At 48.9% G+C, this 27,606-nt stretch overlaps 1 protein-coding gene across 6 annotated transcripts in view; it reads left to right on the top strand.

The window, feature by feature from the left end:
• The first annotated feature begins 714 nt into the window (after nt 1-714).
• The window catches only part of GRIK4 (glutamate ionotropic receptor kainate type subunit 4), a 205,275-nt gene continuing 178,383 nt past the window's right edge, over nt 715-27,606 (top strand). For all 6 annotated transcript variants that reach the window (XR_012838751.1, XM_075774522.1, XM_075774526.1 and 3 more), the window contains exon 1: nt 715-836. The gene's annotated coding sequence lies outside the window, so the exon portion shown is untranslated. The remainder of the gene's footprint in view (nt 837-27,606) is intronic.

Raw genomic sequence — 27,606 nt, 5'->3', positions numbered from 1 at the left:
GACACTGCCTAGGGAACCGACCGTCTGGTGCTGCATTTCTCAGCCTTGTACTACAGGACAGGTCCTGCCTGTCCCACTCCTGCCGCTTTCCCAGGGCTAGGTGATGTCTCTTGCCCAGCGTGCATTACTGTTCGGGGCACGAGGAGGAGATTAACGCGTAATGTGAAGATTTAAGAGCTGTGGGCAAAAGTATCTCACCTTGTCTTTCTCAGGCAGTGTAGGAGAGGACACAGGGGGAGAGTCAAGGCCTAAAGCAGCTAAGGATTTGGGATGCGTGGGGAGAAGGCGTAGCCTTCCCGAAAATTGATTATCCCTCCCAGGAGCGCTCAGTCCGGGCTTAGGAAAACCGATCGCTTTCAGAAGCAGGAGTTCCAGTGCCCAGTGCTCCCTGCCTGCCCTCCCTCCTCCGTCGCCTGCCCTCCCCGCATCCCCCTCCCTGCGCTTCCTCCATCCTGGCTTCTGCCCTCCCTCCATCCCCAGTTTCTTACCATTCAGCCATCCTTCCCCTGCCCTCCTTCCCCTCTCCGTTCTCAAGCCCTACCTTCCCTCCAGCCCCCTGCCCTCCCGCATCCCAGCCTCCTCCGTCCCGGCCCATCGCCCTCCCTCCATCCTGCCCCGTCCCTCCCTCCCTCGACCCCCTGCCCCCCGCCCCTCTCCGCCCCCGCCATCTGCCCTCCCTTCATCCCTGCCCCCGCCCCGCAGCCCCTTCCCGCGGCGCCGTGCCCCGGCGGCCGCCCCCCGCCCCCTGCAGTTCCCCCGCTCGCCGCCGGGGACCCGCCGCCGCTGTCGGAGCGGGGCCGGAGCAGCCGCGGGCAGAGCCGCGCCGCCCAGCCCAGGTAGGAGCCGCCCGGGGGCCGCCGCGGGGAGGGGGTCGGGCGTCCCCGCGTCCTGCCGGAGGGAAGGAGGGGAGGGTCGGGGGCGGCGGGGCCCCGGCGCCGCTCGGAGGCAGCGTGTCGTCCCCCCCACTGCCACCCCCGGCGGCACCGCTCCCCGGGGACAGGAACGCCGGCCGGGGTCCCCGCGCGGGATGCCCGCCCCGGCCCCCCCGGGGAGAGCCGCTGGCCCGCCGCAGCAGAGCCGGGGGACGCCCGGAGCCCCGGGCAGCCTCAGCCCCCGGGAGCGAGGTGCGAACCGGAGCCGAAACGTGCCAGCCTCTCAATGGTTGCCGGCAGCACTCATCCCCGTCCTCCCGGTTTTACGGCAGCACTTGCTAAAGGACTTTCCTACCAGCCTTTTTTTTTTTTTTTTTTTTTTTGGGGGGGTGCGGAATGTTGGCGACCGCAGTATCTTTAGCGTAGCAAGAGTTGCAAAATGTCATACTCCAGCTTTCAGGAGAGATGAAGTTCAAAGAGTGCGGGGCGGGGGGGGAGGTCTGTATGGCTACAACTCCTATGGATTACCTGGGAACGATTCTGGAGGTGTCTCTAGTACGTGGAAGTGTGCGTGCTGGACATCAGTGCCGGAGTGGGGCTGGCTGGAATGGATGCTCCCCGCGCACTTGTGTGTTGCTGTATTTGCAGGCTGCGTGCTACAGTCAGAGGCAGTGAGGAAAACGCTCTTTAACAGATATTTTTCTCAGGCTTTGGATTGGAAAGAAAAGGTTCATTGTTCTGGAATGCGTTTCAGTGGAGTTGTGCTTGTGAATAATTTGTCTTAGAATATATGAGGTACTTACTGTATGCACAGACGTGCAGGTTTGGTGCTAACACGCTCTCTCCTTGAATGAACAAGCAGTGTTGATTCTGGGCAGTGGGGGAAAAACTCTATGCAGAAACCTCTTTCTAGGCCCAAGTTTATTCTGTGTTATTTATGCATAAACTGTGGCATAGCCTGCAGCTCTGACTGGGAGCTCTGCATAGGTGAGAGATGCTGCAAGTGCTATTTGGTTCTCATCGTCTGTCAGGTTTCTTTCTTTCCTAGCCCAGTAGGCTTGAGACCTCAAGGTTGTGACCCTCGGGAAAGTTAACCTAACACGCAAGAGATTTGCTTCGTTTCCCACACGTGCCCCCTTTGCGGCGAGGTGCTGCTTGCTGGCGGATCCAGAGCTGCGCCCTGCCTCCCTGGGGGCCTTCCGCTAGCGGGAGACGCTGAGGGATGGCTCGCTCTGCCACCGCATCTTGGGCAGCGTTCCTGTCGGAGCGCTGCCGGGCAGCAGCTGCCCCACGCCGCGGGAGATTCCTCTGCTTGCCCCCAGCAGGAACCAGTCCTTTTGTCTCTCTGAGGCGAGACAGCCTTTTCTCTGAGAAGACGTTTCAGCAGCCACATCCGGACTGGATGCGACCGCTGCAGTTAGCCGAGAGCAGAGCCTTCCCTGCTTCCCTGGACGGGGAGCTGGGGTCCATGGCACCGGAGAGCAAGCGAGCATCCCCATGGAGTCGCTGGCGCTCCTGTAGAGCTGCCAGCAGCAGCCAGCGGCCGCTTGTGCGACCAGTGCTGGGGTGTTAGGATGTGTGTGCTCGCGGGTAGGAGGTGGATGTTAGCTGTACTTGGTGCTTTTCTGCCATGCCTTGCTTTAGTCTTCGTTTCGCATAGGGGTAGAAGTGTGCTCTCTGAAAGCAATCTGCTGTGAGGCCCCCACCGTGCCAAGGCATTTTTAAAGTGCCTTGATGCAAGCCTGCTTTGGTATTTATGCATATTAGGCTGTGTATTTGAAGGGAACCATCTGGGTAGAGAAATAGATGGTAAGCAGCTGAACCTTTCCGCATTGGTTTCCATTTCAGGGTTGGGCCTGATCAGCAAAGCCCGAAGTTGGGAAAGTTGCTGTGTGGCTCTTTCTGGTTTGTAGGTGCTTCTTTCCCCGTGTCTGGCCCTGAGTAGAAGCCTGTGCCTGGGATTTGGGGAAGAGGGAGCTGACAGGCTGTGCTGAGCAGAAAGAGGGCTTTAGACAAATGAGAATGCTCTTTTTTTTCTTCTTTACATGGCCATTTCTCTTGACCCTTTGTGCGCTGGCTCCTGTGGGGATGGTGCCTCTGCTCTCGGTGGTGGGAACAGGGTGCCTGAGCAAGGTGAACCCTGACATGAAGGGCTGCGGTGAGGGCAGGCCAGTGCAGCTTCCAGAGCCCTCCCTGGGGCAGCAGGAGAGGCTGATAAAGGCATCAACGTGTCCCTGAGAAGAGTCACCTGTGAAAGGTTGGCTCTAATGAGGGGTTTAGAGCAGCTGCCTGCAGCTCTGGGAGAGACACAGAGGCAGTGCTGCTGCCGCTGCCGCCTGCAAGTTTCTTGCTGGAGATTTCTTTTGCAAGCTGTGCAAGGAAAATAAGCCAAGGAGTCATGTGGGCTGGCAAAGGCCTAAATACCCAGATGCCAAGGAGCGTGCAGCAGTCTGTGGGTGAATGGCAAATGATTTGAGGGAGCTGGTCTTCAGAGAGCTCATCAAAGGATCAGCAAGGCAGGTATGTGCAGTGCTGCCTCCAAACTATCTATTCTGAGAGCTAAAGTGTGCCAGGAAATCCCGTCTTCACTGTTGTGCGTGTGCTCAACGCTGATTTCTCTACTTGATGGAAAAGCAATGAGTGAACTTAGAACTCACCCAGGACTTGGGAAGGGTCCTTAGCTAGGTGCTGGCTGATTGCACGAGTTCTGGTGGGAAAGCATCTGACTGCAATGTAGGAGCTCTGCTTTCTGCTACAATGGCCACTGTTACCGTGTGGTTTTAGATTCCTGATTCTCTGTGTGCGGTAGGGCCAGAGGAGACCCAGCAAAGTCCCTCTGGCTGGAAGAGAAGCTGTGTGTTTTTACTGGGTGTGCGTGCAGAGTGAGGGATCCTTGAGCCTGGATGGGGAGCGAGTGCCTGGGCTTTCGTGTCAGTGGAGGAAGAGGAAGGAGGGAAAATCGGGGTAGAGGGAGGCAGGGAAGATGAGGAGCACGGTATGATAGAAGTGATAAAGGACCAGGAAGGAGCGGGTGCATGCTTAGAATCGGCTATCACTGGGCCATATGGGCAGAGGAGAACTCCCTCATCCAAGAAACTTCATTTTCCTTGAAGATGGTTTAAGCTTTATTCTGTATTCAGTTGAGACTAAGCATGTGCAGATGGTCAGTGTTTTGCCCTTTTTAAAGGTTTGCTGATGTGCCCGGGTTGTGGATATTGATTCTCGCTGACTCTGGGGGGAGATCTTCATGCGCAGCAGTTGTTAGGGTCAGATTTTCTTTATTTTTCACGCTTCTAGGCAGCCAGGCAGAAGGCGAGACAAAAGTTCCTGCGAGTCTTCTCAGAAATGTTTTCTGCTCTGGGCAAGAGGCTTCCAAGGCAGCATATACAAGGCTGAGGTATCTGTTAACACAAGGAACCTCTTGCTGTATGCGGATAGGAGGAACACACTGAAATTGTGGTCTAATAAGAGAACAGCTTGAAGGGTGTCTCTCAGACCTGAGGGAATGATACAGAGAAATCAATGGGATATTAGCAACTCCATGATGAAGGCTTTGTACAGGAACGGAAAACTTAGCTTTCAAATTTGTACAGAAAAAGAGACTGTGGTACTGTTCCTGTGCACAGGAGACTACAAATTCCAATTTGTTTGGCTGTACTCTCCCAGGTGAACTATTAACACTGTCCTGGGTTCTCTGACAGGGAAAGTGGGGCACTTGGAGAGATAAAAGAAGTTGTAAAACCTACGAGGAGATAATGGAGTTTTGAGGATCTCTATAGTAACTTTTCATCTGATCTGTGGGACATGGCTTGGAAGGGCAATTTGTGGTGTTTGTACAACAGTGCTTTTCACATTGTTTGTTCTGCTGCCTGTGGAAGACTTAGTGTGCTACAGTAGATGAGGGTGGCTGTGGCAGTTACTTTTAATGAAGGCGGAGGCAGTTACTTTTAATGAAGGTGGAGGAAGACGTAGTGAGGATCAGCTTGAACAGCATTATTTCCGCATTGATCAACAGTGAGTGGCCGATGGGTATAACAGAGCTGGCAAGCTTCAAGCAGTTCAAAAGCTATCAAGGCAATAAAACCAGAAATGCTTCATGCACCTTAAAATGCTCAACTAGTGTTGGTAGGAGCTAATGTAGATAAAGAAATGAGCATGGGACTCCTCCGGTGCTTTTCAGCCACGCATCTGCAGGTGCCTTACGAGGGAGATGTGAGACAGGAGGCTTAGCTGTGATTTATGCAGCTCTGTCCATACCACCTTCTCTCTGTGATTATGCCAAACGAGGTGAGCTGGACACGGGACCCGTCAGCTGTAATTTTGTCCTGTGCTTTGTTTGCTCATTGCTCTGTCTCTGTTGGGAGACCTTGCTGGGGCTGGGAGAAGTCTCCTTGCGTGCCTGGGTGCAGCGTGGCATTAGCAGCACTGCGTAGGTGGTGCCCAATACGGCTGAGGAATGCCGAAATGCCTGCGAAGGGCAGCAGTAGCAACCAGAGGCTCCCCGAGCCTCAGGAGGCACGAGGAGCTGTGGCAGAGAGAACAGTGGGCTGGGGGAAAAGGGGAGTCATTTCCCTGCACCGGGATGTTGAAGAAGTCTCCATTTGCAGTAAATTAGCAGGGATTGAATTGTTTAAAGAGGGAGTAATGGACGAAAGGAAGAAACCTGTGTGTCGTAAATCAGTAGGACTGGGGATGGTTCCTCCCAGGGCCCTGAAGTAAATAAAGTGTGAAATACCAGCAGGTGTTAACTTCTGCCTGCTGGGAAGTTACCAAGGCAGGAACCCAAGCGGGAACCGCCAGGTACAACAGGACTGGTTTTGCCACGTGATGCCTCTACAGAAATGGAACCTGAGGAAGAGCCAGGATATCAGGCAGCTGAATTTTGCTTCTGTGCTGTGCCAGCTGAGAGGGCCGAATTATCACTCAGATATTTGGATGGGTCTAACCTCGGGGGTCAAATCGCCACAGCTTATACGAAGATGATGGATGCGCAGTAGGGAAGCCTACCTTCCTAATGCTGTTTGCAGTGTGGGAGGGTAACAAAATAGGAACTGAAAATGTACCAATGGACCTAATTTATTTGCCTTTTTCATTAGATCCACACAAAAGAGACTATTTTAGGAAATAAATAGCAGAATGTGGGCAATAAATAGCTGTAGGGTAAGGGGCAGAGTTCGGTTCTGGCTTTCCTACTTAAGCTGTAGAAAATAGAAGTGTAATGGAGGAGTGCCGATGAGAGCACAGATAGGTGATTATGTTCCTCACACCGAGGCTAGGCTTATTTATTATCTTTAATGATTTGGAGGTGGAAATGGATCAGAGCTGGGTTAGAGAGGGTGAGCGTGCCAAAAGAAAGGGTTCGCTTTTGTTCCTAAATGTTTGGAAGAATTAAGAGACAAGGCTGCTGGATTTGAGCATGCCAGTGGTTCGGCCACTGTAGCAGCAAGCAGGGTGTATCTCAGACTTGAGCGTTGCAAGCACATGAAAAAGGCAAAACCTGAGCGAATCTTTCCCTAATGATGTAGCCAGCGTGCTTCTGTGGGATTCTAACAGGAGAATGTGCAGGGGTGTGAAGTGATACGTGTGGTTTGTGCACTGCTGACACGGCCCCGTGGCTGTGTGGGCACGCTGCAGGCGAAGGGGAGCCCCAGGAGATGCTCCAAGCTGGCAAACGGCGCTCTGCATCTCGGGCACTCCGTGGTCCAGGGGCTCTGTGGAGAGCAGTGACATAGCAGTGACGTCTCTTCCCAGAGCCTCTCAGGTCAGAGCTGGGATTCACTGCTGCTGGGGCCAGGGTGCTGCTCTGGCTGGAGCAGGGGCTGTGGGCATCCAGACTGTGCGGGCGTCCGGCTGGACTGGCTGGCTTTAAAATGAACCGAGGGGAACTTTGCCGAGTCCTGGTGAGCTTCTTCTTGGCCGTCTGGTGGGACCTTCCCCTGGATTTTCCAAGGGGAGAGATGCCATGTCACTGATGTATCAGGGAAGAAGGAGCCAAGGTATCAGCCGTCCATCTATGGGAGTGATTCGCTACCCAGATCCACGGTGCCTCTTACCTGGAGACTCGTGAAGTGTTTGAAGGGGAGTGTTACTGTTAAGCACTTGAAATGCAGGTTTTGAAGAGGCTGTGGTCTCGCTGTGGTGACGGGGAGATTGGAGACCCCAGAGGGTTTGTGTTTCGGCTTGACTGCAGATCCCCGAGCCGGGCGTCAGTCAGGTGGCAGGGTAACAATATTTATTCTGACCAACCTTTGCACGGAAGTGGCTGCATAACGCAATCCCCAAGCAATGTCTCAACTGAGCACCTGGCGAGCCATCCAGCACAAGGGGATTTTCATCTCTGCTGAGATCTCCTGGCTTCAAAGTCTGCAGAATTTATTTGCATCCTTCATGAGGGAGAGAGCCAGGCATATGTTTTTCCCTTAGTCTCTCTTTTCCTCCCCCCCTTCCCCACTTGCTTTTCAGTTTGTTTATTTGGTTAGCTCAGCATCAGCACAATGATGTGGAAATAAAGCAGAGGAGCTTCGTCTTGGCCTTATTGCATATGCATAAATGAGAGAAATAGATCATACTGGCAATCCCTAGCTAGGCTACAGTTAATGGAAATTCTCCTGTGACCTTATAAACCCTGCTTTGCAAGGGTTTATAATGAGTCTGCAAAAATTCATTCTGGGCACAAACAAGTCATCCGAGGTCTTAGACCCTGTGAGCACAAAGTAATAATAATACTAATTTCCCACCCACTCAGGCATGTGCTCAGCTCCTTAAAGATTTTGCTATTTTTAAAAAGCAGGTTTTTCCTTTCTGGGACTGTCGTGGTGTGTGTGTGTGTGTGTCAGGGGGGTGAGGAGGATGACTGGTGGCGAGCAGCTCTTTCTGTGCAGCGTAACGCCAGTTCCCCTGCATCGCCTCCCTTGGGAAGAGTCACTGTGGGTCCTTCCCGTGGCTCTAGCTGAAGCGGTTTACGTCATTAACATTGCAGACTGATGAACTGTGTGATCGCACCTCAGCTGTTTCAGCAGAAAATCAGCTCTTTCTACATGATTGTGGCTCTGCACCCTTCTCTCCCCTTCCTACACGGACATCTGAATCTGATGTCAAAGATAATTTGGGCCTGATTAGGAGAGGACGGATTGTTAAAAATCCCCGCAACATTTTCTTCAGCCTTGACTTTTTTTTTTAACTTCTGCCATTGAACCAAAAACTCTGTGGTTCTCAGCAAGAAGTCGACATTTTTAGAGGGATGCATTGCATTTTGATGCTGAGGGTTTTTTTTAATGGCTCTCTGGCCCTGCTCAGAGACAGAGGGATTGCAAGGCTAGTTGTTACTGATGTTTGAGTCTGTAGTGGGGTTCATGTTGGGCATCAGCCTTGTGCTTTGTCTTTGTGGACTCTGATGAAGCAGCAAATGGCTGTGTCTGACAGAGTTGCTCTTAATGTGGCTCATCTCGGGCGAAGTGGCAAGGCTGGGAAGTAACTGAGCCACGGGCAGAGCCTGACAGCATACACACTCGTGCAGTAGCATAGTACTGCTGGTGCACAGTTCATTGAAGCCAGTGCTGATCTGCAAACTGTTGCATGTGTCAAACCTGCTTTTTTCACCCAAAAGGTTGATCAAAATATATTTTACTCTACCCGTACTCATTGTTTGCCCTGGCTCTTTTCTTGTTTGGTGTCTGCTTGTTTTCCGTTTTTGCTCCACCTTGTGTGTGATCTGGTAACATCTGGTGTTAAAAAGATTGTACGTGTGCATGGACAGCTTTGAAAGCAGGCTATCACATCTCTTTTTAGACTGAAAAATGTTTGGGGCAGAGACTGTGCTAATGTTCACAGAGCATCTGGTCCTCTCCAGGTCCAATTCATCACTGTCTTGCAGTTTGCATTATTGTTCACACCAAGGGAAAGTGGGTGTGAAGCTGGAATAATAATGTTTCACACTTGCTTTGCATTGGTTTTGATATTCGACAGCATTTTAACCTATCAGAAGAGGCGTAAAGAAATTGGGTAATTGGAAGTTGAAAACAGAGTCTGCAGATAACATGTTAATCACCCTTACTGAGAAAATGACCACTATGCTCAATCCTGTATCAATGGCAAACGTAAAATCAAGATGGTATTTTGAAATTCTAACTTAAGGGGAACATTGCGCAGGAATCGGTGGGTGAGGGCAGCAGCGGAGCTCAGTGTGATGGTTCCCCCAACTGCAACCTTCTCGTGGTGTACAGGTCTTCCAGACACAGCTCTAGCGTGACTGGGCAGCAGCGATGTTTTCCTGAGTCTGCAGGGTGCCCTGTAACGCTACCTCTGCAGTATAATATGCCTTGCTCATTTAAAAAGGGATTGGTGGAAACACCAGTCGTTAAATGCTGGATGTCAACATTGTGGTTTCTTTAATAAAACCTAGTGACATAAACATAGAAAGAGTTGCAACATGGCACATCTGAAGTTTTCTGTTTGGGAAACAGGCCCTTTTGGTATTATGGTAGTTGAATTTCCCTAGGGTCTTTAAGGAGACAGGTCTTTCAGTGATATGGACTGACATGCCTTTTGTTCTGTTCCTGCTGAGTGTTAAATAAGATTTAAGTTTCCTCAGTCACTGTTTAGTTGTTGAAGAACATCACAGCCAACATAAATGCAAACAAAACTGTCTGGATGTTTGTTTATGCAACAGATCATTAGAAAGTCTGTAGGAAAAAAAATGTTCTGGTCTGTTAGATAATTAATCTGCATTTTAAGAATTGTCTAAAGACGTATTTGCAAGCTAGTCCATTGAGCTACTGCTCATCTAGTCAATAATCCCCATATTTAATAGTCCCTAAGAATGTATTTCCATAATGTGCTGCGAACAGTTGAGAAATCTGCATCTTTTTTGTCTTAAGATGTCAGTGCTTGCACATTTTCTGTGACAAATTTTTTTCTGACTGTCGGTGAAAAATCCCAGATGCGTTAGCTTCCGACTGGTAGGACTGGAGATGGGGAGAGAGAAAGCTTCTTAAAGCAAACCCCTGGGTCCAGGTCCCTTCAAACGCTGGATGAGTTCACAATTGCCATCTGGTGTCAGATGCCGGTGCCGTGGCGCGAGTTTGCAGCGCGCTGGCAGCGTTGCCCAAAACGCATCTTGTGGCCCCTGGGCATGGGGAGAGGGGCTTTGCTGGCTCTCGAAGGCCCCGGCTCCTCATCCCGTGGGTGTCAGAGAAGCAGGAGCATGTCTCCAGGAGGAGGTCTGAGGTGTGTCTCGGGCTACACCTGAACCAGCGCTGTGTTGCAGGGGTAGTGCTGTTGCAAGGGGTGTGAAATGCTGTAGTCCCGGTGTGGTAGATTTATTCTGGCAGGAACCTGGAGCGCAGATATGCCGGCACTGCTTGGCTTTGACGGAGCTTGTTTGGCTCCTGGGAGCTGGCTTTACCGCAGCTTTTACACAAAGCGCGGTGTGGACCTGCGGCTGTGTCTGGGCGGTGAATGCCCTGTTTCTGCCTGGGATCCTGACAGCAGCAAGTTCACGCGTAGATGGTGGACCAGGCTCTGGTTTTGGGGTGTCTGCAGCACAAGCAGTGTCATCTGAGCCAAGGCAACCTGTGTTCCTGTACCGTGACAACTGTGAGGGTGTGAGAAAGGTTGTGAGATTTAGTCAAGTTATCTTGTGTTTATAGTGGAAGAATGGTAAATGTACAGACGGCTCTTGCAGCATGGCTGGCATGTGATAACTTACTAATCCCCATTAACGAGAGCAGGGAGTAAAACCCACACTTTGAGAGAGGAACCTCTGGGAGCTGCTGCATCAAGGTGAGAAGCTGGAGCTTAATTTCATTATCTTATCAATACCTAGCTGGTCTTGTGCTGTGTTGTGAATTCTCAGGAGTGTTAATGCTATCTTTGGCTGTCTAAGCAAAGAAATAATGAATACAAGTAGGAAGAGCATTGTGTGCAGTCATGGTATCTATACCTTAAAAATAATGTTGGCAAACTGGTGAGAGATAAGAGCTACAAGGATGATGTGAGGTCTGTAAAGCATGCTGGAGAGAGAGAGACTGAAGTTCAATCTGTTTCTTTTAACAAAGAGAAGGTTAAGGGATGATTTGATTATTGTCTGTAAGGACTTAACCAGGGGAGGAGACTTCTGCTGGCCAAAGGTACAAGAAGGCAGGACATGGTGTGGTTCTCTGGCTGGATGCTCAGGCTAGATAAATTCAGATGAGAAAAAGACATGTTTTATTTTTGAACAGCTTTATATTTAAGCACAGGAGCAAATTACCCAGGACTTGGTACATTTGCTGTTTTTAAATTGAAATGATACATCTTGTGGAGTTCCTTTAGGTCAACTGCAGGCTGTGGAGCTTTGGCGTGGGAAAACTCAGCATGAGTCAGTAACAAGTAAAACAAGATATTCAAAATGATCATTATTGTCCTTCTAATCTTTCAGTTATGTCATGAATTTTTTTTTTTTTTTTTTTTTTGAGGGGAAGCCAAATCCAGCAGTAGTGTAGAATTGGGTTGGTGTCAGCTGAGCCCATTCCTAGGTCTTGGCCAGAAACTCAGGCCATAACACCACAGTGCTGGGGGTCCTGGTATGTGCTAAACTGTTACCCTTGCTGAGTTTTTGCTTGTGAGGATGACTCTTTTAGTTAATTGTTTGAACAACAATTAAAAAATACCCTTTTCCCACTGCTCTTAGGACAGGAACAGGCAGCATAAGCTTTGTCCAAAAAATGACCTGCTTCTACCATGACTTTACGGCTGGGACTTGAAATGTCTTGGCCACGAGTGCTCCCTGTGGAGTGCAGAAGGTGGCTAGAAATCTGCAGTTAACCACTGTAGGGCACTTGAGATGAATGGAGTCGTATATTTACTGTATGAGGCGAAGAAGTTCTGTTCCTTTGGACAATGATGTAGAGCAGAGTCCCAAAGTTTCCTGTGTACTAAATTTCCATACAGTTCTTTCACCCCTGGATTGCCCATCTTCCTTCCCCAACTGACTTCTCCAGCAAGCTTTCTCCCTCTTCCCCTGCCCTTCCCCTGGTTTTCTTCCATCTGAGAAAGCTGGCGTTTGGACATGCTCAGGGTGGCTGAAGGGGTTCTGCTTTCATCAGACCCGCTCTTCCATGAGACACACCAACCTTCAAAGCCTCCAGCATGTGCCTGCACAGAAACAAAGGACGCTGCAACCACAAATCCCGTATGCCACCACCTGAGACATGTTCAGCAAACTCTGGGAGAGAGATTAAGAGGCATCATTACCATTCAGTCAGTGGCTGGCGTGTTAATTAGGGCACACAGTTTGCTCAGGAAGGTTACTTTCACCTAATACCTAGCTCCTCTCCAACCCTAAAGCTGCAAAGCAAGGCAGAAGTGAAAAAGGAGCGATGGCAAGAAAATGCAGTGACACCTTGCGCCTTGGAATGAAGTATGTGTAACAAGTGATTGGGGCAGGGGGGTGCCGAGTCTGCATCTCCAGGCTCTTGAGCCAGTGCTCTCTTGTAGGACTGTGCTGCCCCTCCCTTCCGGATGGAAGGTGTTGCTAGGTGGGCATCCTGCAGCTATGTCTTGTCTCCTTCCATCTCTCTAACTTGGCTCTCTGCAGAGCTGAAGGGTATTTCTTTTCAGATGGTGGCATCTAAATTTTTTTCTTTCAATGTTTGATGTTGGTGCATTGAAGAAAATTAAATTAGGGTTGTATCGGTACGAGAGAGAGATTACCATTTGCAAAAACACATTTTGCTTAAGTTAGTAATATTGTAATTGTTAATTGAGTGTTCATTGATTGCTTGTCACCACCTTGATGTAATCTGTTATTCTCCTTTCAGGCGGATGGCCTACCACTGATTAAATAGTATAGCTGCTCTTGCACCACTTAACTGTCTTGACTGTTCATTTTTTTCCCCCCAGTGATGCCGTTTTACCAGCGGTATAATTAGCATCATCTCCTCCTCTTCGGAGTGATCTCAGCCTGCATGCCATCCTTGTTCTCTCCCAAGTACCTTTAATGCACCTAATACTTCAGGGTTTTTAAGTGGCCTGAGACAAGAATTTAACCAGGGGATGCAGTTGAACTCAGTCCAAGAGCTGTTGTCTGCGTGGATTTAGGGTCCAAATTTCCCCAGAAATTGCTTCATTCGTTAGAGGTTCTTTGTTGCTGAAGGTTCAATTATGGAAGTGAATAGTGTTTTATGGGAATGGAGAGGGAAAAGATAAACCAAAACTTAGCTCTCTTGTGGCGTCTTTCACGTAAACGGCTCCGTAGTCAGGTAATCATGGACGTGTCATTTGGGGTAAATGGTATATAGCACTGAGACAGCGTGTGTGCTCGTGTAATGCTTTTCACTGGAGACTTGTCAAAGCCTTTTCCAGTGCTTCAGGGAAGCTCTTCAGGCTCCCTGGGGAGGTTGTGTGTGTAGAGGGGTGGAGAGATTCCCGGGGCGGGTACGCACGCTGGTGAGCAAAGACAAGGGCTGGTGCAGCAGCTTGGCTGAGCCCTTGCACAGCTCGTCGGCAGCAGGGCCGGGCAGACGCAGCAGGCAGGAGAGCAGGAGGGTTTGACGTAGCACCCGGATCCACAAGTCCTTGAGTCCTCTGATTACTTCTGTAACACAAGACACGAAGCTGGCAGCACATTCCAGTAATCCCCTGCACTAAATGGTGTTCCTCTTCTATATCCACTGTGTGATCCAATGTGTCCAAAGTAATTGCATTTTTTTTCTCAAAGAATGAGACTTGTGGCATAACGTGGTGTGGTTTTGCATATTCAATTATTTCTTCTCTGCCAGATTTTGCAGCAAATCTTTAAGATTTGCGGTGGGCTTTCCTGAAGCCGTGGGCTGGTCTTTAAGATCTTTCTGCTGTGTGGTTGGTGGACTCGAGCACTTTTGAAAGATTAATTAACCCTAGGTGAGAGACTATGATTTAACATTTATATGGGGAGGGGGGAAATTAATATTCTTTCTGCCATGCTGAGTATGTTTAAACTTCTGCTTTCAGCTTGTCTGACTTGGAGTATCTTCTAACTAGTACAAATGATAGAACAATTTATTTTAGATGATGAGTTATGAGAATATTGCTCATACACCCAGAACACGACATTTTCAATCACATCTTCATTGCATTGGTAAGAAAAAAATGATTTTTTGAGTCTTGACATGTTTGTCCTTTGGAGACTGAGTCAATTATCATATTGTATAAGAATTCACTCTATAGCTGTTAGGTCTCTGGGAATATCATCATGTCAAGGGGAAAATCCTGCAGGGTTTATTCCAGATGTTACGAAGTTGGGAAGACAGCACAAGTTAAGAGGTAACTACAGGTGGCATTCAGGAATAGGAATATGACTTAATAAAGGTCTGGTGTTAAAATATCTACGTTAAGAGCCTGTTAAGTTCTATGGAAAAGCTTTCATGGGGAAGCAAATTTGTCCTCACATACTTTTTTGGTTTAGCCTACTTTAACGTCATGAGTATAGCCATGCAGACAAAATCTTAGAGGGACCGGGGATTACCTGGTCAGCCTTTCTGCCAGTTTATTATTGCACTATTAATCAGCTCCCCGATAGCAGTGATGACTCTGGCCACCCTGAGCTGTGGGGACTTTGTCACAGGCTGAGCACAGGATGATTTGCTGCTGGGTGGTCCTGAGAGTCCCTGTGCGCTCCCTGATTGCTCTTTCTCCCTCTCCAGCTCCAAAGTTGGGCTGCAGGTGACTTCCCCCCCCCCCCCCCCCCCCCCCCCCCCCCCAGCCTTACAGCATATCAGGGCTGGAAGAGCTTTGCCAACGTGTCAGGGAGCTGTGCTACAGAGAGGCTCTGTGCATCCTGATGACATCTTCTTTCAGCTGTTCTGCAGACACAAGCAAGGAAAGGGGACTCCTTACAGGATCGTAGGCTCCTAAATCCATCCTCAGGGTGATATTTCTTCAGCTTCTCTTTCCATTGCACTGAACTTTTGGCTCCCTCTTTTTGTCGCCTTCCTCCAGAGGCTGCAGGGCAGGGAGAGATGCTGGAAAATGATGCCAAGTAACTGTTCAGGTGGGGCGTTCGCATCACTGTCTTTCACTGTTGCAAAGATGATGAGCTTGGTCGGCCCAGTATTGATTGGTGTCTTCTGGGAACAGCTCCTTGTGTGAGATTACCTGGACTGCGGAAGGTGGGTGCTGCCACTTCTCAAAAAGGCCCTGAAAAAGCAAATCGGCTTAGAAGCAAGTAATGAACTCAGGCTTGTTTATCTTTCATGCCCAGGAGGCGTTCTGGTGCCCATCTCCTCCTCGTTCCATGGTTACGTGCCAACGCCAGCCTCGTGTTGGAAGGTGCGGTGGCAGCAGGGTGCCAGGGCTTGGGTGCGCTGAGTTGGTAGCACGGGGACAGCAGTGTGTGTGCATGGCGAGCTTGGCAAGAGTGGAAAGAAACCTGGGGCGGGGAGGTTAAAGCTTCAAACAGTGCCGTGTTTTTTTTTTATTATTATTATTTTGTTTTTATTACGATCAAATCAACTTTGGCTTAAAGCTCTTTATAGCCCTTAGCTGGGGTGATTGATGGAACTTGTGCATTGCTGGCAGTGGTCTACGGGGTTCATCCTGCTGCGAGTTACAGCAGTTTGGGTTATTCTCTCCATGCTGGTAGATTTGCTGGTTGGTTGGTAGGGGCACCGTACTGGAAAGCCTCTCCTCACTTCTCTCCACACGCAATGCGTGGATGAGTCTGTGCTCCTGGAATGTGGCAGATAAAGATGGGTCGATGCCAGAGGAGGCGGAAATGCTGTTCTGAAAGTACAGCTCAAAGCAGTTTTCTCCTTGACTGTAGTTTGAGCAAATTTCCAGTCACAGCCACAAAAATATCTGAGTCCCATTTGCAGACACTGTTGTTAATACAGTGCGGCTGATATGCTCCATTTGCTTGCATAAATGCAGCTTTTAAAGCTGTCACATATGCTAGATAGAGCCACTACCCCTCACCTGCTTCTTCTTAGAACGGCAATGTTTAGAAGGGATTCCCAAGGCGATGGAGACTATGGTTGTATCTATGCATTTGTGCATATGTCAGGACTAGAAAACCACCATTTCCAAGCTGGTGTGTACAGCAACACTTCAGATGAAATGCTCAAAATGCAGTTATACAGATGGAATTTTTGAGCTATATACCTTGGCTGAAGCACTCCTGTTTCTGTAGCTTTGTTGACGTGGAGGTTTTGTGCTGGCTTTTGATTTTCCCATTATTGAGGTTGTTATGTTTTTATAGTGTCGCATTACTCATTGGTTCCCTTTCTTCCTTTCAAGTTTGCCAGCCATGACTAACGAAGAGTTTTGCTGCAGCCCCTTTATGGAGTGGAGACTCCAGCTGGGTTCAGGGGAGCCTTTTCTTTTCCTTGCCCACCGCCAAAACTTGATACTGAAGAGTTGGTGCTTTCAGTGGGAAGCTGCAAGCTGAGTAGTAGTCGCTCATTTGTCCCCCCACAGCCAGCCCAGGAGGGAGTGACTCCGGAGTGCCGGTGTGATATCTTCAGTTTGGATGTGGCGTGTTGTGAGCTGGTCTTTTCTGGTCGGAGTAGTGCATCCCTTGGTAAAGCACGGTCCCCATCGTACATCCTGGGAGTCCCTGCCCGAGTGAGGGCTGTGTTTTATGGGACCGTTAGGACTCACGATGGGTGGCAGGGGTTTAAGAAAATGTGCCACCTTATCTTGGAGCGGTGGCAACAAGGTTTTTGTGCTTTAATGAAGAGCTCCAATCTGGTAAAGAAATTAGTCTGGGTCTTGCTGAAGGGATGAACTTTTCTTGAAGTGAAAACCTGAAGCATTGAACCCGTCAGCAACTGACCTGGCTTCACAGTGTGAAGGTCGTTATGTCCCAAGCTGTTGCTATTGGGATGCTTTTGGTGTCACTGCATGTTCCCAGCATAGCTGATGACCCGTTTGGGATCATTTAATGCAAACACTATTGGTGCTTTCTGTTTAGCAATGGCAACGGTCACGAGCACTGGCCCTGAATGTTTTGGCAAGGTCAGATGCAGGAACCTACACCTGTGTTTTGGGGACAGTTGAGTTATTTCTGCTTCACTGCTGAGTCGGTGCCAGGATTTTTATCTTCCTCTGACCCTCATATGCAAGGTTTTGTCTTCCACACTGAGAAGCTCAGCCGATGACCTGGAGTCTGTTATGCCATCTGTTTGGGTTGTGTCCCCGTGCCCCCACATCTTGCTGGTTGAACTGATGCTTTCTTGGCACCATGTATTTCAGAAGTCAGTCAACCTTGGGAATGCTCCTGGGGAGGGGGATAGGATGTGAGCAACAAAAAAGAGGATGGAAGTTAGCAGTACTTTTAAATATGAATAATTCTCCCCTGCTCCTAAAACACAGCTGCTTTGCCTGGACAGCTCTACCTTGTCTGCCATGGGGATGTTGTTTCTGCAAAAAAAACCCTCTTGGTCTGATGGGGGAGCACTGGAGTAAAGGTGCTTCCCGGTGACCCAGCATCACAATCTCTTGAGCAGCAAGAAAGCGGCAGCAAGTCGGTTTTGCTGGAGGTGGTATGCGTTCCGATGACAGAATAGAATATTTTGTACTAGAGCTACCTTGAACAGTAGGCCCTGCACTAAAATTTTTTCCCAGCTGGAAGAATTTATGATGGAGGCAGTGGAGAAGGAGAAAAAGATGGAATTTGTTTGCTCGGTGTTGATACCCACGGGCTGGGGAAAGCTAGCAAGCAGAAGATGCGGAGGTGTGGAATGGCACCGGCCACTGTACAGAACTGCAAGAAATGTACTGCCTTTAGATGAAGGGATTGTCCTTACCTCTTTTCTTCACAAAGGCGTTGCAGGAGGATGAAGTGATCTGCCTGGGACAAAATGAAAACCTTGGGGCAGAACAGAGTTGAACACGCCATCTCCCGACATGTCAAAATTAGCCCTGCTCATCCCACTAATCTGCAATGCTAACTCTCGACCCCTTGCTGTAAACATGAAGTCATTGCTCCGAAATTAAATTCGTGCCTGTTTCTTCTGCCAGCCTTTGCCTAATTTTATTTCATTTTTTTTCCTGTACCTCCTTCTCTCTCTGTCACATATAGCCTGTCTAACAAGAACTGCGTATAATAGACTTTTAAAGGCCACTTAATGATGCAAACTTAAAAGTGCAGAGAAGGTATGGTGAGACAAAGCAGGGGAGCTAGCACAGGGGAGATACCAGGCTCATATCTAATCTCTAAGAGCTCCTGTAGTGGAGGTGAGTGTAGGAGGGCCCCACGAGAGCAGGTGATAAACTGCGCCTAGGAGGGCTGTGATTACTGCTTTGCATGTGTGGAACGCTCACCCCGAGTGGCCCTGTGTGCATCCATTCCGTATGCTGGCTTTTTAGACTTTCTTGTAATTAAGAGGGCTGTGGTTGTCACAGGCATCCCAGAGAGCAGGAGCTCTGCTGCTTTTCAAAGCCAAGGCATGCTGATAAATATAGAGCCAAGTGTCCAGGGCAAAGAGGCTTGGGGTGGGGAAAAAGAAGGAATATCTGCAGGAAGGGCATAGTTGTGTACAAAAGCTAATTCCTGGGTGTCATTGTGAAAACTTGGCTCTAGGTAGAGAAGTGACATCCCAAAGAGCTTACTGGATAGGAGTGACCTCAGCGGAATGTAAATGCCTCCTGGCTGCCTGTCGTCTGTCTCACTAGCTACGTCATGCACGCCAGCTTTAGCAGCCAAATTAAATGACTTAACCCTGAGCGAAGTAGGCTACAACAGGAGTGAGCGAAGCTAGCATCTCTCTAGATAATGGCTTTAGCTTTGGTGGAAACTGGGAAGATCCCCTTTGCCGCTCCGGTTCTGCAGTAGCATCAGCTAGGTCGGAGGTGGAGGCTGAGCGTGCGTGGCCGGGCTGTGGGAGCCTCTGAACGTTGCCAGATGTGCGTGAGATTCTAATCTGGTCTTCAGCAAACAAACCCAGCCTTGCTTCTTGCTCTCCTGTTTGTGCAAGCAGTTCCTGAAGTCCCGATTCAGAAAAGCGGGTGAGTTCAGGTGCTGTGCTTTGAGTATCTTTTCTGAACAGGGAAGCTCTTTTGAACTGGGAGGTGAATCCAGGAGCTTTTCTGGGCAGCAGCTGTCCTGTACCTGTAGAGTACCTAAAACCAGAGAGCTCTGAGCACCAGTGAGGGACTCTAGTTACATGGGATCCCAATACAAAGGATTAAATGGTTGGAAAAAACTGAATTCAGTTAAAAAAAAAAAAAAATCTATGAAGTTTAGTTCTATAATGATAGACAAGCTGGGTTCACCAACACTTGTGGTGTGCTTTGAGGTCATGGCATTTTAGGATCTTGACAGGATTAGGAATTGCAAGTGCTACAAGTGAATACTGTTTGAGTGGTCTTTCACTCCATCTTCAAAGAATAATGGATATATATATTCATAAAGGATGTTTTCTTTGTGAGAATTTGGATCTGTATGAGCCTATGTCACCCTTCTTAACTGTGAATAATTTGGGATGTGGAAACAGGTAGCTTTGGACAAACAGGCGTTACTTGATTTCTATTAAAAATTTCAAATACACGTCCTATCCTTAAAAGAAAGAAAAAAAGGCAGTGGAAAACAGATTGAGATGACTTTAATTAAAAAAAGGAAGCTGTTGACTTGTGTTCTTGGATGTTCCCACTGAGATGACTAGGTTTTGAGTTTTAATTCACTGCACATTTTTTGTTCACTTTTTTCCAGATTCTCTTACTGAACTTTGCCCCGTGGGTGGAACTAGTGTTAGCCTTGTTAGAGCATCTAAACGCTCTAATTATTGGAGAAATGGCTTTCAGCGGATGAGAATTATCGAGCCAGCTGCTGTGTATGTGTTGGCTTTTTTGTTTGTTTCCTAGGCGTGGATGTATCTACTTAGTTTAAACAACGGGGACCATGTAAGTGTGACTTGATTGGTGTGTCTGCATTACCAGTCTAGTCTAGCAGAATGAGGCGTACTTGGGTGTGTGTGTACGTTCTCACATTGTGTATCCGCTCCTGTCCAAGAGAGCTCAGAACTGGTTTGTAGTTGGGGTGTTGTTATTAACGTGGAGCCGCCAGGAGCAGTTAGTCAGTGAATACGGAAAGGCACCAGCCCTAATGATGACAGGGAAAAGTTCTTTATGGGATCTGGGAGCAAAAGGCAGGGAACAAATGGATGCAGCCTGCAGAGGCACAGGATGGAATTCATCAGGGAAACGGGGCTTGCAAATAATTGCATATGCAGTTGTTAATGTCTCAGGTGATTAGTTAGGGCCCGCTGTCCCATTCTTCTTGGACAAAGTGCCCGCAAGAAGGAAAAAGAAGGTTGCATGAACTAAAGAGAGAGAAAGAAGCGACACAAAGGGTGTAACAGCATTATGGAGTAGTCTGGAAGAAAGAAAAAGAGGAGGAAAGTATTATAATGGAGGCATCTATCTGGATTCTAGCTCTTTGCAGTCAAGCAGTTATTGGCAAGATGTCTAGCCTATGTGTGTAAAGGCAAGCCTCAGGCACGTAAAATGGAGAGGACAGTTTGCTGCCTTGTTTTCTTTGCCTCTCTGTCTAGGAAGATGATAAGCTTTTCAGTCCCATGGTCCTTGCAGTGTTGGGCATAGGAAGGCCAGGCAGGAGAAGTCAGGACTGACTGATTTAGGAGCAGTATTGGGATACTGTCCAAAAGCATAGTGCCTGGTGTCTGCTGCAGGCAGCTGGTGGGTGTCTTCCCTGTCCTTAGAACATGGCACAGCGATAGCTGCTGGGAGGCTGCTACAAATGAGCAGGACACGCTGGATTGCTAGAGGAAGCCTATAGATAGGCTTGTGCAGAGATGTCATTAAATAGAAGAGTGCTGCAGAGAGGTGGTGAGGGCCACACAAACAGCAAATACAGGAATGTGCAAGTACGTGCTGAGGACTTGTTCTTGCTCCCACCGTGTCTGGTACGGGAGCTCTGGTGCAGTCGAAAGTCCTGTTGCTGTTGTGGCGTTGGTTGGGCCCTGCTGCAGCTAGGAGCAGCACTGTGTTGATGGCTGTACCCGAGCGCAGGGGCCGTGGAGCCAGCCAAGCCGTGGCATGAGTTGCGTGGTGCAGCTGTGTGTGAGCTGGGTTGTCTGCATGCCCCTGGGATTGTACTGACCTGGTGTGGGATGCTGTGCTGGGGCCCAGAGACAGACAAAGAAATCACAGGACCCGCAGTGTAACGTTGCTCAGCGTTATGGGCCAGCCAAGGTTGAGGACCGTCCTGCGTTGGGGCACGTAGTGACCTTAACAGGGGCTGATGGGGAAGGGCAAGGACCGCAGGCTGCTCTTGGGTGGCTGGGTATGATGGGGTCAGCAAAGCGGTGTCATTGCTTCCCAGATGAGATGCAAGCAGTTCCCTTCATTGCGCAATGCTTGTTTCATGGTCTGTGGTGAAATAGAAAGGACGGCAGAAAGAAGCCGGGTTCCGTGCAGGACCAGACTCACGACTGCCCAAGTCAGCTCTGGTTATGGGGCTGGAGTACGGGCCAGGTCAGCAGAGTCGTGTCCCTCTGAGCTCAGCGTGGAGAAGGAAGGGGGCATAGAGCCAGACGAACGAGGAAAATCTCCGTGCGTGAGGAGGGGTTGGGTCAGAGAGGCTGCTCGGCAGTTCTGCTTCAGCAAGAGGTGTGAGATTGTGCCCGTCTCATTTGCATTGTGGTTACTCGGAGAGCTTTGCTTCTCTGTCATGTGCTTCCCGGCATGCTCCGATTTTTTCCTGTCTATTACTTTGTTTAAAAACTAGTTTGCGTTGCCTTGGCCCTGACTGGCGGTTGCTAGGTCCCAGCTATCTGGCACGGCGCGGCTTTCCTCTCCTTCTGGTTTCCCAAGGCCACAAGCCAATGCTTCAAAGTTGGGAGCTTAAGGCTGAACTCCAACGTCCACGGTTAAAGCACAAAAATAACCCTTCGACTGTTGCATCTCTGAAGATAATTAGCTTGTCTGAAACAGAAAGTGATTCTTTGGGTGCCCGAATCTGAGTACCGGATTCTGTGGCCAGCGTGTAAGGGAAAATCAGGCCAGTGCTGTTTCTGTTTCAATTTTGGTTGCCAGTTTGAGACTCTAATACGCAGAGCTCCTATTTGTGCTGTTGCTTTAGCTGTGCCATATGCATAGGCTTGGATGGCGATACAATGACAGCAAATTTCTGAGCTGGGCTTGCAGAGGGCAGTTCAAATAAGATGGCCCATCAATTCTGTTCTGTAATGTTTGATTTATTAAAGCATGGAAACCTGCGGCCATCTCGGCACTGAACGCATGCCCACAGGAATCAAAGAGAAACAATCTCAAAGAAAGGGAATGAACTCTTCTCAACAGCATAAATTGCAGCAAGAAAAATTGAGGCTGGACATCAGGAAACGTTGTTGAACAGTAAAAATAGTGAAGCGCTAAAATAGATTGCTAAGGGAGTTTGCAGAGTATCTGTCACTGGAGATTTTAAAGAACAGATTAGACAAATGGCTTGGAAGGATTGAACTTGTTGGATAGACAGAGGGACTAACAGAGCTCTTCATTTACTCCCTGTTTCCCACGGTTCCTTCGTCAGCGGCAGGGCAGCCCGGGCGGTGGGCAGGGCCGCGGGTGCGTTTCTCCCCGTGCCTGGCTGGGGCTGTACAGAGAGCGCTTAGCTTAACCTCTGCTTGGCACGATCTGGTTCTGGGGCACGCGGACCTCAGAAGGCAGGGAACTTGAGGTTACCTTGCCCTTTCTCAGTACCTTGTTTTTTGCCCTCTGGCGAGACTGTGCCAGGTATTGACAGTAATATGTGAGCAGCAGCCCTGGGCTGCATTCATGGCTTTACCAGAGACCAGGCTTCGTGCAACCAGTAGAGGCATCCATGTTAGGGACCCGACGTGAGTTATGTTCGATTACAGTCAATGGATGACTGAGACAGTGGTGATGAAGCGGAAAAGATCTCGACTTGTATCCCATGATTCCTGAGAGCAAAAGCAGGGTCAAACTGTGCAGTAATACACCAGTTTTGCTCTGTACCCCTTCTTGTACCCGCTGGGACTAATTCTGCTTCCCGTGGTGTGTGGTCCTTTCTTTTCAAGCAGGTTTTATGTAAATTGGAATGGGCGTTATATGAAAACATTATACCTCAAGACTTTCAGGGCCCCTGGAAGGAAAAAGAAATATATTTGGAAAATTAAATATTTCTGTCAAAAGCATGATAAATCTTTTGCTGTTTAGGAAGGTGAGAAATTAAAATTGCAAAACAGGCGGCAAGGGAGCAAGTCGGTGTGCGTGGCAGGGTTGGCTGGGTCTCCTGACTTCAGAGAGACTGTGTGAGGGAATCAGCGGAGAGACAGGGCTCGTTCCTATTCAGAGAAGCCCGAGAGCCCTGGTATGGCACAACCATGGTCTTCGTTTGCGTGCGTAGGATAACAGCAAGCTCTTACTGTGCAGTGCTGAGCCTGCTTGTGTCTGTAGTTATTTGACTGACTTAGGAGTGTTTTCCCTTGTCTTTGTAGTGTTATGAGAGTGCTGAGAAGACTGGGGGGCATATATTTGTGTCCTTTCACTGTCGGTTTTAATCTACCATATCTCTACAAAGATAAATTGTGGACTGAGTTGAATAGTAGGTTACAGATGAAAAACCAATTTACAAATATATAAGCATGGGGAGAGGGAAAGGAGAGAAATGCATGGGTTGCCTGGCGATCTGCTAAGCGCTGGAGTATACTGTAGCTGATGGTTCAGATGTGCGGTGGGGTAACTTCTGACTTGCCCTCCCTTTAAAAGGAAAATCACAGGGTGTTTTATTTGATCTGGAGAGACTGCGTTCTCTGTCTTAGAGGGCTGTGTTAGCACTCTCAATGTACAAAGCACAAATTATGTCCTCCCTGTCTAAGAAAACCACTTCTGTTCAGCCTTTGCTGGTCTGTTGGATCCCTAAGGCCAGGTTTTGCTATATAAAGCAGAAGACATCGTTGCGTTTTATTTCAGACTGAAGTACGTTCTTGGAGAGATAGCTGATGCATTAACCTGTCAAGCATCCTTACTGCGATTGTGTTCGGTTGTGTGTTCAGGCCCTCAGACGGGGAAAAACCTTTGGAAACCTGGGTTACAATCTCTGGGACTGCAGCAAGGGGTAGACAGGTGATTTGGTCAGGTCAGGGATGCTGGTCTGAGATGTGAAGCTCTGGCTGGGTCCTAAGCGTGGGCTTGGAGCAGGGTGGCAACGTGGCAGCATTTGTAGAGGGATGGAGTGGCCGGTCTGGAGTCACTTGAGGACATCTCCAGCAGATGCCAGGTGCTGGTTCTGCATCTCCAGGGACCTCTCCCTTTTCCAGCTTGGCAGGAGCTTTGGGGGCCGACGTCATCCCGCAGAGGGTCTGGGGGACCCCTTACCCGTGCCCTCAGCCCTCCGCAGGGTGGTGGCAAGCGGGGTGCTAGGCAGCAGCCCCTTCCTTCCCCTGAAGTGTGGCCCTGGCAGCTCCAGCGCCTCCGTTACTCTGGCAACAAACTGCGATCAAACAGCACCAAGCAGCTGAATTCAGCCCCTTGTTCCAGGAAAAATGCTCTCATTGAAGCTAAGCCGGAGCAAAACCCTCCTGCCTTTATTCTGCTGAATGACACCAGCATCCATTCGTGCACTTATTAGTTAGTGCGTGTGTGGTGGGGAGCACAGGAGGAGGCGCCCTGCAGAGAGGGAGCGGTGGGCACAGCCGCATCCTAATCAGGGCCATAGAGTTGCTCGCCCCGTGCCAAGTCCCTGGTATTTGGAGACGGCCGAGCCCCAGGGGATGTAGGATAGAGATGAAGGCTGGGGGAGGCGAGAGTGCAAGAGAACCCAGAGATGGACAGAGTGGGGAGATGCTGGGGGAGAGGCAAGAACAGGGAGACCTGCCGGCAGCACCGGGAACTGTCAGCAAGACAGAGGGCTCGACGTAAGCGGGAGATGGAAATTCTGCCCTCATCCCGCCAGAATAAAGGAAGTCTTGCAAAGCACTTCTCTCTCTCTCTCTGCTTGTTTCTCAGCTTACAACGGTAACAAAGGCATTTGTGGCACTGGGGATGCGCCGCTTCTCTGGGATTGAGGGAGCTGCCCAGAATGATAATTGGGTTCTTTTTCATTTTTTTTTTTTTTAAAGAACCTAACAGACTACTGCACAAAGTAATTAACTGGACAGATGGATACAGCAGAATTTGTAAACGTCGACAGCAACAATAAGGCACTTTTTTTTTCCTTTTAAAGGCCTTGTGTCAGCAGAAGGGCTCCAAGTTGGGGCTAGCTTTCAGGGAAGGAGCTAAAATAAATGAGACTTTAAAAAATTAATAATCTTGATAGATGCATATGATGCAGGTGTCTGGTGACGGCTGCGAGGATAGCCAAAAGATGGAGAGGAGAGCAAAAAGGCCAGGATTTCAATATACCTCCTTGCTTGGGTGTATATTTCATTTTGTCTGTGCAGAACATCCCCCCTTTGTGCACATAAAAGGGTAGTTTCTCACCAAATGTGTGAGAGGACTGAAAAAATATAGCTGTTGCAATACCAAGTCCAATCAATGTGTTTTTTAGATTGTTACTTATACCCCGAGACTGTCGGATCTATTTCAAGTTGTCTGTAACGGGTGATCAAAATGCTTATTTTTCTCCTGCCTAGTAGAGTTTGGTTAAAGAGGGAAAGCGTGTGTTTCTCCCACACTCGCTAACCTGTCCTTTCAAATGTCTGGGTCTTTCCTGTGCAACGTGTCAGTCTCCAGTTCTTGCCCTTTGCTGGTTTCTCGTGGCAGTGAGCTCCACAGGTTTAGTTATGTGTGGAGTGTTCTTCGCTTTGCGTTGAAGAAATGCTGGTCGCTTTATACAGCAGTAGCCTGCCAGTCGATGGCCCGTCAACGTGATACCAAAGGCGTATAAAACACAAAGTGGAGGGCATGGCTGTAGGCGAGCAGCTCAGCTTGCTTGGGCACCTCTGGGCCATGCTGCATCGTGCAGTTAGCCTGACCTGAACAAGAGCGGAGTACTGGTGTTGGTTTGTAACAGGTTGTGGGCTCTACGCTGATGTTGGTCCATCCAGCAAGACTTGGAGGATGTTGTCCTCCAGCATCAGCATCCCAGGAGGTGTGTTAAAAGTTAAGCGAGAAGCCCTTTTTCCCTGACAGCTCAGGGTATATCATAAGAACATCCATCCTCCAGATGAAATATTGTAGACACAGGGAAAGAAACTTGATGCGAATGTGTCCCTGTGAATACAGCCAGCAAACAGGTTTTCGGGGCGGTTGGGGGCTGCGGCCCCGTTCCCACCCCACGGTGGCTGTTGCTCTGCCCGTGGTGCTGGCCTCGGCTGGAGACGGGGCGTCCCGCTGCCTGGGGGGCCTTGCCCCAGCACTGGAGGGAATGGGTTGGGGTTTGAGGATTGGTTTGCTTATTTCTTTGGTTTTAGCAGCATAAACGTGTGCCCTCATTAGGGCTGGCATAGCATGGTTTATGGCACGGGGGCTACAGTAATGTCACAGGAAGCGCAAAGCCGCCGCAAAGATTTTGATGCTGCACCCAAGGAGAACGTCTCCCTCATCATCTACAGGCTCTTCCTTTTCTTTAATTAGCGGGCAGGAATTGGGACAAGTTGGCTGTATAAGTGGGGAGCATATGAGGAGGAAAAACTGCTAAAAACTGGCTTTGTCTTAGTGTGGCAAACTTTATTAGGGAGGGAGGGCGAGTGAAACATGAGGTGAGTGGTGTGCAGCATCTCCTGAATTTGTAATGACCCCTGCCTGGCTGAAACACCCTCTGTCTGGCAAAAGGAATGTAAAGCATTTGACAGATCAAACCCCGTCAGGGAAACAAGGGACAGGCGGTGGGGGAACCTTGCCTAAGTCGTGCTTGGCTAATCAAGTTAGATGTTTTGTGGGATTGTGATTTGAGCTTTCAATATATTAGTGACAGAAGCACCTTTCCTATGGTTTGTGCTTCTGGTTTCCTTTTTCTTCTCCTTGTAGAGGTACCCTGCTTTTCCTCCCCTAAGAATGAATGAATTTATCTTTTTAAGATGTTGCATTGTAAAAGGTTTGGTTTTCAAATTTTTTAATAGGAAAAAGAGTCCTGTCTTTCCCCCCCCCGGATAAACAAAAAAAAAAGAAAAGAAGGAGGGAAAAGAGAAGCATCATGATTTCCTGAGTTTGGATGCAACAGTTTGAATTATTGTTGAAGGTTTGTTTCGGTTTGTTTTTTTCCCTGCCCTGTGGTAGGACTGACAAACTTCACTCTGATCTAAATTGTATCCTCTTCACTAATTTTGGAGATGAATTGAGAGTTTTTCTTACTTTACACTTTCATTAGTTGAAAGTGCTGCTTGCAATGAGGAGATGTGTTGGGCTGATGTGCCAGGGATTACGTATCCTCTGCAGAAAGCAGGGCGAGTAGTGCTGGCATCCCGCTCCTCTCCTGTCAGCGGATTTTGGCTGGGGTCTCAAGGACAGGGGGGCCTCTGCTGGAGTGTGGTCCTCTGCTCTGTTGCTGAGTCTTCACCTGAGCAATGAATTCATCTTTTTCCATGTAACTCAGCATCTGCCTGCAGGCCTGGTTGTTACGAGGTATCCTTGGATTCAATGTTATTCAGATTGGGCACTTGCAGGGATAAAGGGAGAATCAAAACTGAGGAGAGCAAGTGTTAGGCAGTCAGGATTTTTTTTTTTTTTTTTTTTTTAAGGATGTAAATCTTTCTGATGCTGGACATGGTAAAGGCTAGGCATCGTTCTCCCTCGGGACAGGTTAATCTGTTTATCTGTTTTTTCTTGCAACTTCTTCCAAATCTTCCGGTTTGGTCGG

This window comes from Balearica regulorum, chromosome 23 (assembly GCF_011004875.1).
Source record: "Balearica regulorum gibbericeps isolate bBalReg1 chromosome 23, bBalReg1.pri, whole genome shotgun sequence".
Taxonomy (NCBI): Eukaryota; Metazoa; Chordata; class Aves; order Gruiformes; family Gruidae; genus Balearica; species Balearica regulorum.
This window is presented reverse-complemented; position numbering and strand designations above follow the sequence as displayed.